Genomic DNA, 8990 nt, shown 5'->3' with positions numbered 1-8990 from the left:
CATCCTCAACCTCAAGCACAAAACCACATGTCAGAAAAAAAGAATCTTAGTCAACACTTAGCATGTGATGCAGCCTTTAAGTATCAAAACTTCTCGAACTTAGATGATGCCCTTAAATGGTATAACAAACACCAGACTGAAATGTTTACTTCAGACGAAAGTTTCATTCAATTTGCTGCGCAAGCTAGTGACCCATTTTTTCATAGCCAAGATCCTTTCTCAGGATTAAGGAGTGAGTATTTATCATCAGGTTCCAGTGATCCAATATCCGAGTGCGAGTGCATATCAAATTATGAGTTATCTCTTGCTTGACTTAGAAATGGGTAGGAGAATGAATCTTCTTCCATCTTCAGACGGTAAAATCCAAGATGTGTACATGTGATTGTGGGATGAGCTTAATAAATTCTTGGATACTAGATTGAATAATATTAGTAGAAGTAATTAGAAGAAAAAACTCATAGATTCTATGTTAACTAGAAAGTTTGTCAAAGGATTGTGTATGCCATCTCCATAAGGGTTCGTCCGGTTCTTCCTCAAATGGGTTGCCTCAATCTTTATCAAAGTTTTGGTATCTAGCTTATCCAGCTACATTATAGTATACTCCTTCCTTGCTCGATATAGCTCTTTGAATCCGCTTCAAGTAAATGTGTAAAATAGAGTAATTTCTTCAAAATCTAGTTTCTTTCGAGAAGGCGGGAGGCCCATAGTGAGTTATAATAGTGCCAGTTCTTGTACGGAAGGCCGTAATTTTGGTAACCTCGATTGCTCTAAGAATGATCCGGGCTAGCCGGGCACGTAACATCAAAGTTAGGTCATTTGTCAAAAACATGGCAAATAGCTCAGTTGGTTTGGTAAGGGAGCTATTCTCTCACTTAAACCACTCCCATATTAGGTATTCTATCTCGCCTTAAAGTTCCCCCACATTACTCATAACTTACCACCTGTATCTCCGGAACTCAAATCGCAACATGACAATGCTTTCGATAGTCTATACTAAATTACTTTGTACGAATGCACATCTCGACCGTCGGTGTAACTGATCACCATTTCAAAGTCTATATCCGTGGTTCAAGAAATGGAATTGCTATTCTAGATTCAGACAAGACACTGATTTGTTTACGAAACGCTCTTCATTTTATAGGATCTCCCAGTCGTCAAAAAGGCCGTTCCTTCTTTTTAAAGACCAATCATTTATTTATTTATGAGATGATGAAAGAAATGGCGAGCTATTTAAGAAATGTGAATTCTCATTGTTTCAATGATTCTCAATGGAAGATTGGGGCGTTTTTGACCAATTCTTTTGCAAATAAAAAAATTCCATTCAAGAAAGAAGAAGATCAATTTTGGGTTGAACCAACAACCTGATTGTGTGGTTATTCTGAATGCAGATAGAAAGTCTTCGGTCATACTGGAAGCTGGTCGATCAAAAATACATATTCCATCCTTAGTTGATTCTACGATCCCATGGGAATCCTATAAAAGAATTCTTATCCCATCCCAGCGAATGATCCTATACAGTTCATATATTTATTTTGTCATTCGATCATGAAAACAATGATTCTTGAACAGAATGTGATTAGTAGGGAAGCACAGTCTCTTAGAGTCATTTTGAGTACGGGGAAGTCCGCAGGAGGGATGAGATCCGCCTACTACTCCACCTCTTCTTCTTCCCCTATAGACAAAGAAGAAAATAGGGCCAAGGCTCTATCGGAGAAGCGCAAAAAATATCCATCGGGAGATGGCGCTGACGCTAGCGCTCGCAAGGCGGTTTTGCAGGCAATTTCAAAAAAAAAAAATTTTGTTGAGCTCATAACCCGGTTTAGGCCGATTGACTCCGAGAGCGATCGAGGGGTCGCGGGCTCGCACCTTGCTTTTGTGCATAGGATCAAAGAGATCCTAGAATTGAATGGAAAGAGAAGCGAATCTCTGAAAGACCTCATGGATCTTAAATTGGATTTGGAAGACGCCTCTAAAAGAGAGGAGATTATACTTCCATATTTTTCCTCAAAAAATGAGGCAAAGTCCTAGCGTGATACAAAAAGAAATAATGGGCAAGGATGGGGAATGATAGGTTCAAAGATGTGGAGTAATCAGTTCTTCATTTGAAGAGTTAGTTGGCTGGCCTACCGGCCCACGGATGTAGAGACGTTGCCCACACCATCCTCTTGAACTGTGAAATCAAAGCAATTCATGTTGATGGAAGAAAGGCTAATTTCCTTTGATCCGATCCTGCTATGCCAGTTCGAGTTTGGCGAGTCGCTATCATTTGTTGCCCTAACTTTTTCTATTAGCTCATCTTGTCCATAGTGATATTTTTGAGAAGGAACAATTACCGGAGTGAGAAAGGTAGAAACAAGCAATCACGAAAGCTAGTGCTAGTTGTGGCTTTTTGTACTAATCTTGTTTGTTCAGTAGCTTGCATCAGCGGCTTTAAAAGGAAAAGATAACAAGGCTTTTTCCACCACACCAGGGGCGAGCATTACACTCAAGTAGGGGAAGTCAATTTGATTGCTGCTCGAGAACATGTTTGAACAAGAAGAAGTAGCGTGGCTCCAGCGCGGCAGAGCCAATTGGCTACAACATGGTGACTGAAATACAAAATTTTGCCACCACTTTATAATTGCAAGAAAAAAGAGGAATCTGATCAACTACTTGATGAGCGATACTGGAGATCGAATAGAAGGTAATGACTTACTCGATGCACATATTTAGGGCTATTTCTCTCATCTGTTTAATACGCAATTCTCTTCGATAAGAAGAGTTCTCTTGTGTTCTAGGGTTGATTAAGCGTCTAGTGGAACAGGGATACATTGTGTGAGGCCAAATTGCCTGGCGAATTGATGAATATGGCTCAATATAGACTGGTCCACATATACTTCCTCCCTTGAGTGGTAACTCTTTTCTAACCTTAGAATCCTGAACCAATTTGCTCCAAATACTCTGTCATTGAAAGGAGTCCATGGGTTGATAAAATAGGTTTCCATGAAAACCACACGTAGATAGAAAAGGTAAGACTTACACGTGCCAGAAGCGAGGAATACCGCTCGGAAGCCCGATTGAACCTATCCTCATTCACTTCTATCTCCATATATTGGTTGCCAAGCTTGAAAGGGTAATGGTCTAAGAGGATGGGGCCATAGTCTTCTATTACGCATGCTACACAGACGATATGGTCTTCGGCTTACCGCGAGAGGATAAGTCCATGCGAGTCATTCAGGGTCTCAAAAAGGTCTTAGCTAGAGTCCTTAGGGAGCTCCTGCAGGGATTCACTTCTACAAAAATTTCCAGAAAACAACTGGGGAGGCTACAAATTATCGGCGTGCCCCTGTCTCTAAAAAGTGAAGCTCAACTCCACGTGGGTATTCCATTCAAACGATGGGAGAAGAGGATGACACTTGTCGTATTGAAAACCGGAGACGAAGGGAAAGAGGTTTGATTGGAACATGTTCTACAAGAACTCATGTGTAGAACACGCCCGTATCTATTCTATGGGCTGGCTTCAGGCCAAACCTACTGCTGAAGTAGGAAGCATCATGTTCTAGTCTTTCCAACACTTGATCAGGAACAGGGCGCAGAAATTCCTTGAAGAGAAGGGGATGCCTGCAACCAATGCCTAAATAAAGGCATATGTCAAAAAGTGCAACTACTAATAGATTCAGTAAAGGAAGGACCGGGACGGGCTGAGCTACTGCCCGGAATATAAGAGGACGACTAGAGTAGAGGAGCCAAATTCCAATCCATACAATTGACGAGGGGGTCTAATTATTTTTCCGTTCTTGATTGTTTCAATTGCACTTTCTTCATTGGAGGGGTGCTTGGAAAGTGCGATTCTTTGTCAAGGAAATGACACCTACGAGATCATGTGGATCCCTTCTGCGGTTTGGCAGGGAAGAGGGGTGTGCAAAGAGCGAATCTAATCATCAACACGATGGAACTTTACCCAGGTTCGGGCCGCTGAGAAGCGTAAAACCCTAGTCCTGCTTGAGTGTATATTCTGTGTTCTTGAGCTTCGGCTAGCTGATATGCATGCATGCTGGGATGAGAGGTTGAAAAGTCGCAATCCTCCTCTAGTATGCCGTGGGCCTCCTTTTATATGTCAAAGGGGTTGCCACAGTGGCACACAGGAGGTGTAAAGTAGCTACAGTGTCTATGTTTATGATCAACGTCTTAGGACAAACTCATTAAATGCACTGCTTACGTGCCCCTTTAGCTTTATCAGGGATGGGAATAGAGCCCATCCCGTCGGTTGTTGCCCCGCCCCGTCTCGACACGCATCCAGGTCGACGAGGCATGCAATGCCAAGTTGGCTGGCCAACTGCTGCGCTGGAGAGGTGGCAGGATCTTCACGAAGATCTGCATGCCATCACACATGTGCTTGCTAGGCTGGCATGCCAGCCACTGTGCTGGGTTGGTGACTGGGCGGCCGAGTCTTGTCGTGGCCTTGCAACCATCCCTGGCAAGAGTCTTGCCAGGGTCTCGCAGTCGTCCTCGGCAAGGACCTTGCTGGGAACTTTGTCTTTTAGTCTTCACAAAGATCTGCATGCCACACGCACGCGCCCCTGGGTCTTGGCCTCGACTTTGTCGATGGTGTCAGCGTTCCCAACCTCAAGGGTGGTGGTTTTGTTAGTGCACTGCAAGTTGTCCCGACAAGGATCTTGTCGGGGTCTCGCAAGCCGTCTCGGCAAGGATCTTGCCAGGTATCTAGCTCGTCTTCTATTCTCTGGTTACTGGCTTGACCACTTCCGTCGTCTTGTATCTCGTCCCCAGCTTCCCCCGTCAAGCCGTGCCACGGGTGCGGCTGTAACTGACCGTGCACAAGTAAGGGGTACCAAAGGGCCCAAACTTTAGTACCCCGATAGGAGCCCCCGGGCCTGGGCCACACATGAGTGCGGAGTGTCGTTGGGGCAGGCCCAAATAGTGCGCGAGCACGCGTGGTAGGGGATAACTACAATAATATTCTTGTCCGCTGTGCTTCCCCACGATTCGCATTGAGAGCGTGGCATGGGGGTCGTGCGTGGAACGATAGCAGCGCGCCTGCACAAATGCCTTCTCATCAAACAGTAATGAGGCAGCCTCGTGCCTTCCCCATAAAAAGAGGAATCCGCAGGGGCGCTGCTCATTTACCCCTTTCACCCATTCCAATCTAGGAAATCTCCGTATCCTTCTTCTTCCTTAAGCCCAATCCAACGCTTTCTCCCCTGCCCGCCGTCGTCGTGCCCTCACCACCTTAGATCCCCGCCCTCCGTCGGCCTCTATGGCACCCAAAAACAAGAGTAAGGGAGCGCCCAAGGTGAGCGAGGGGGAAGAGGTGCCGGACAGCGAGTTGGTGAAGCTACAGAGGGAGCATGTCGTCTTCGCTCCGACGCTCGACGCGCGTGTGCTCAGGGACCCTTACTAGTGCATGTGGGGGAGAGAGACAACGGGGCATCCCGCCACTCACGTCATCCCCACTCCCAACGCTGCACCAGGTTTAGATAAATATCCCTTCTTTGTCGATTACCTCTACTGCGGGCTCTGCCCCCCATTCTCGGATTTCTTCATCGACATTATGTATACCTTTGGCTTCCACCTTTTGGATTTTACACCAAACGCCAGGGCGTGCATGGCTATCTTCGCCCACCTCTATGAGAACTTCGCCGGGGTGGTCCCCTACATGATGCTCTTCCGCCACTATTTCATCCCCCGTGTCTAGCCAGGAGGGGCTCTGTCTGGCTGCATCACCTGGATCCCGAGGGCCTTGTCCAAGGAGACGTACCCGAACGGGACCCATAAGGAGAGATGGGACGAATGGTGGGGCAAGTGGTGCTGGATCATGGAGAAGGAGCTGCAGCCGTTCTGTATGCCCCAGCAAGCACAAGTGGTTCGCCGCGGCAATTGGGGCAATCTCGACCCTCAAGATGAGAAGCTCATAGTCGCAACCACCAGAATACATCACCACAAGGTCACCAGGCTCACCCTCGAGATGATCGGGGCTGATTTCCTCCGCCACCGCATTGCCCCCTTGCACAACAAGGGGAGGCTAGCTTGGGACTTCCAGAATGCGGCAGACATCATGAGGCTGTGCCCTGGCTTGAACCGCAATTTTACGGTGATGCAGCACGTAGCCCTTTGCCAAAGGTTGTTCCAATTCTAGGCCGACCAGACCAGCAAGGCCGGCAAGGCCGAGAAGGCCGACAAGACATTCAAGTTGCCGGCGGCCGTGGTCCCCCTGTGCAACAATTCCTCCTGGACATCCATCGTCGCCAGGATGTCGGTGTTCAATGCCCACGGCCTTGACTAGGCCTGGGTCGAGCTGGACGCGGCGCGGGTGCAGGAGTTTTTCGATAGCTTGTCGGAGAGGCCCATCCGTGAAGAATCGTAGCTCATCCGCGACACCATCAACGAAGAGGTGGCATACATTGCCAGTAGGGTGGAAGAGGCAGCCCTTGCCGAGGAGGCAGGCAGCGTCGGCTTCCAGGAAGACAAGGCCGGCGGAGAGGAGGAGCTTGTCGGGCAGGAGAAGCCTGCCGGGGAGCACAGCAGCCAATGTTGGGGACCTCTCTACCGGGGAGACAGAGGAGGAGGCGGCTTAAGGGGCAGATGAAGAGGAACCCCACGACGAGCCCCCAGCACTGAGGAGGAGGAAGCGCGTCCTTTGACGGGCTGGCTCGAACGAGCTATTCCGGGCAGCTTCTTCGAGTGAGGGGGTCCCTGTCAGGGGAGCGACTGGCAGGGGCGCGCGGCAGCAAGGGGCCCAGCCACAACCCGTGCGCCATACAAGGCGCACGGCCACAGCAATGAAGGAAGCAGCAGCCGCTGCTTCTGCCTCGACCAAGCAGCCCAGGTCCCCATCTATATCTCCACCTCCTAGCCCGAATTCCACCCCAGAGGCTGATTTCGACATTTCACCTTTCAGTCTGAAAAGGGAAAAGGAAACAGATGTAGAAGATGAGTAAGTGCCTTACTGCTGTCTTTGTTTCTTGAATCTTATCTTATCTAATTTGATATTGTTCTAGCTTGCCACCACAGGGGCACCAAAACGCTGGCGCAGAGGATAGCCAGAAGGCCAAGATCTCGACGGGCGATGATCCCCCGGCAAGCATCTCAAGTGTGCCGGAGATGATCACGATCGGTCCGGACCTCAGCCCGCGACGCAGCCCCCGACTCAGCCCCCAGTGAGCCCATTACTCACTTTCTACTGGCGAGTGTCGGGGTGTGTATTCTTAGTGTTAACCTGGCCGGGTTTGCAGGGGAAGGGCGGCAACAGGAGGAGCCGCCAAGGGCCTCGCCCAACATGCCTCCTCCATCGACCACCACACTACCCTAGGAGGGGTCCCCGGTAAGGGCTTCCACCGGCGAGCCTATGCCGCCAAGGGAAAGATCCCTGGCAGGGATCCCTACTGACGAGCCCACTCGTGAGGACGGAGAACCGGCAAGCGCGGGCGCTGGCGGCTCCATCCCGACAACGGGCATTGTTGGGGAGGGAACCACTCCTCCCCAACTCGTCGTATGTAAGCCGCACGCCCCTGGCCCATGTCAGTTTTCAGTGCAACCTTTTTCTCTTTGCTTTGAGCTCCGATCTTGGTTTCACATTGTTCTCCCCCCTTGGCTTTCAGATCCCCCCTTGGTAGATCAGATGGATGTCAACGCCACCATCGAGGAGACTGCCAAGGACGCTGCTTCCAAGGCTGCCAAGATTGCTGCTGACGAGGCTGCCAAGGGATCTGCTGGGGAGGCTGGCAAGGAGACCGGTGACCATACTAACGGCATCCCTGCCGCAGGAGCACCCAGCGCTACACCAGTCCTGGAGTCCCCAGCTGCTAGGAAGACGGTGGTCGATGACCAACCATCAATTTCGAAAGCCGCCGCCTCAAGCAGGTACCTGAAGATTAGCGACGATCTGTTCGTCGGCATCCCAGGAATGGCAAGCACCAGGGCACCAGCCGGGGGAGAGGTTTTTAACGAAGAAGTCATCGCCACCGCCGGGCTCTAGGTTGTTGACGAGCCAAGCGCCAGCAGTGGCAGTTCCAAGGAGGAACAGCTCCTCCAAGCCATGAGCAGCAACTTCCAGAAGCTTCAGGCACTTCATCGTGCCCGCAAGGAGAAGCTAGACTCTAGGATGGTGGTCATTGACGCGGTGGAGGCGGGCTTCCAAGAAAGCGTAGAGGAGATGCAGGCCTGGTTTGCGGAGGCTCGGCAAGCATCTGAAGACCAGCCAGGAGCGACTGAGCCAGCGCTGGAATGAGCTCCTCCTGAGGCAATCAGGCGTTGAGAAGGCCCAGGAGGAGGCCGTTGCACAAACCGCCAAGGAAGACGGCGAGCTAAGGGAGCGCCTCGTCCAGCTCGATGCCCAGGAAGAGGACCTTGCCACTCATGAGAGGGCACTTTCCGCCACGCTCCATGGCAAGGATGAGGAATCGAGAAGCTTGTCGCGCAGCGGACCCAGGAACTGGAGCGGAAGCACAAGGATGCACTCGACGCTCTGGTCCTGGATCATGCCGGCAAGCTGAAGGAGACCATCGATGCCGCCAAGGCTGCAGAGGCCACCAAGGATGAACTGGCCGGCAAGGTGGATAAGCTAGAGGCAGAGTTGGATGAGCGCAGCAAGGAGGTCCCGATGCTCAAGAGTGACAGGGAAAAATTGTCCACACCTTGGCGGTTTTGCAGGTGACTATACCCAACAAGAACAAGCTGCTCTCCGAGGCCAATGACTCCATTGCTGATCTGAAGCTAAAGATAACAACTATGGAGGAATCTCTTAATGCCAGCATGGCTCGTGAGAAGACTCTGGCCAAGGACCTCGAGAATGATAAGCTGCTGCTTGGGAGTGCCGCCACCACCTACAACGACTTTGAGAAGGGTGTGAAGATCTGGACTGAGTGCCTTGTCAACATTGCGCAGAGGCTCATGACACAGTTGTCCACCATGGGCCTGCCAAGCTGCAGGTACTCCTCCGAGGACAGGGTGAGCGAGAGCGCCAGGCTAACCATCTTCTTCAAGCGTGTCCACGA

At 50.5% G+C, this 8990-nt stretch overlaps 1 pseudogene; it reads left to right on the top strand.

Annotated features, from left to right (window-relative positions):
* The first annotated feature begins 968 nt into the window (after positions 1–968).
* On the top strand, positions 969–2028 carry LOC123134114 (ribosomal protein S2, mitochondrial-like; annotated as a pseudogene).
* Positions 2029–8990: the final 6962 nt, after the last annotated feature.

This window comes from Triticum aestivum, chromosome 6B, assembly GCF_018294505.1.
Source record: "Triticum aestivum cultivar Chinese Spring chromosome 6B, IWGSC CS RefSeq v2.1, whole genome shotgun sequence".
NCBI classification, from domain to species: Eukaryota; Viridiplantae; Streptophyta; class Magnoliopsida; order Poales; family Poaceae; genus Triticum; species Triticum aestivum.
The sequence above is the reverse complement of the archived record's forward strand: the minus strand, read 5'-3'. Positions and strand labels throughout refer to the sequence as shown.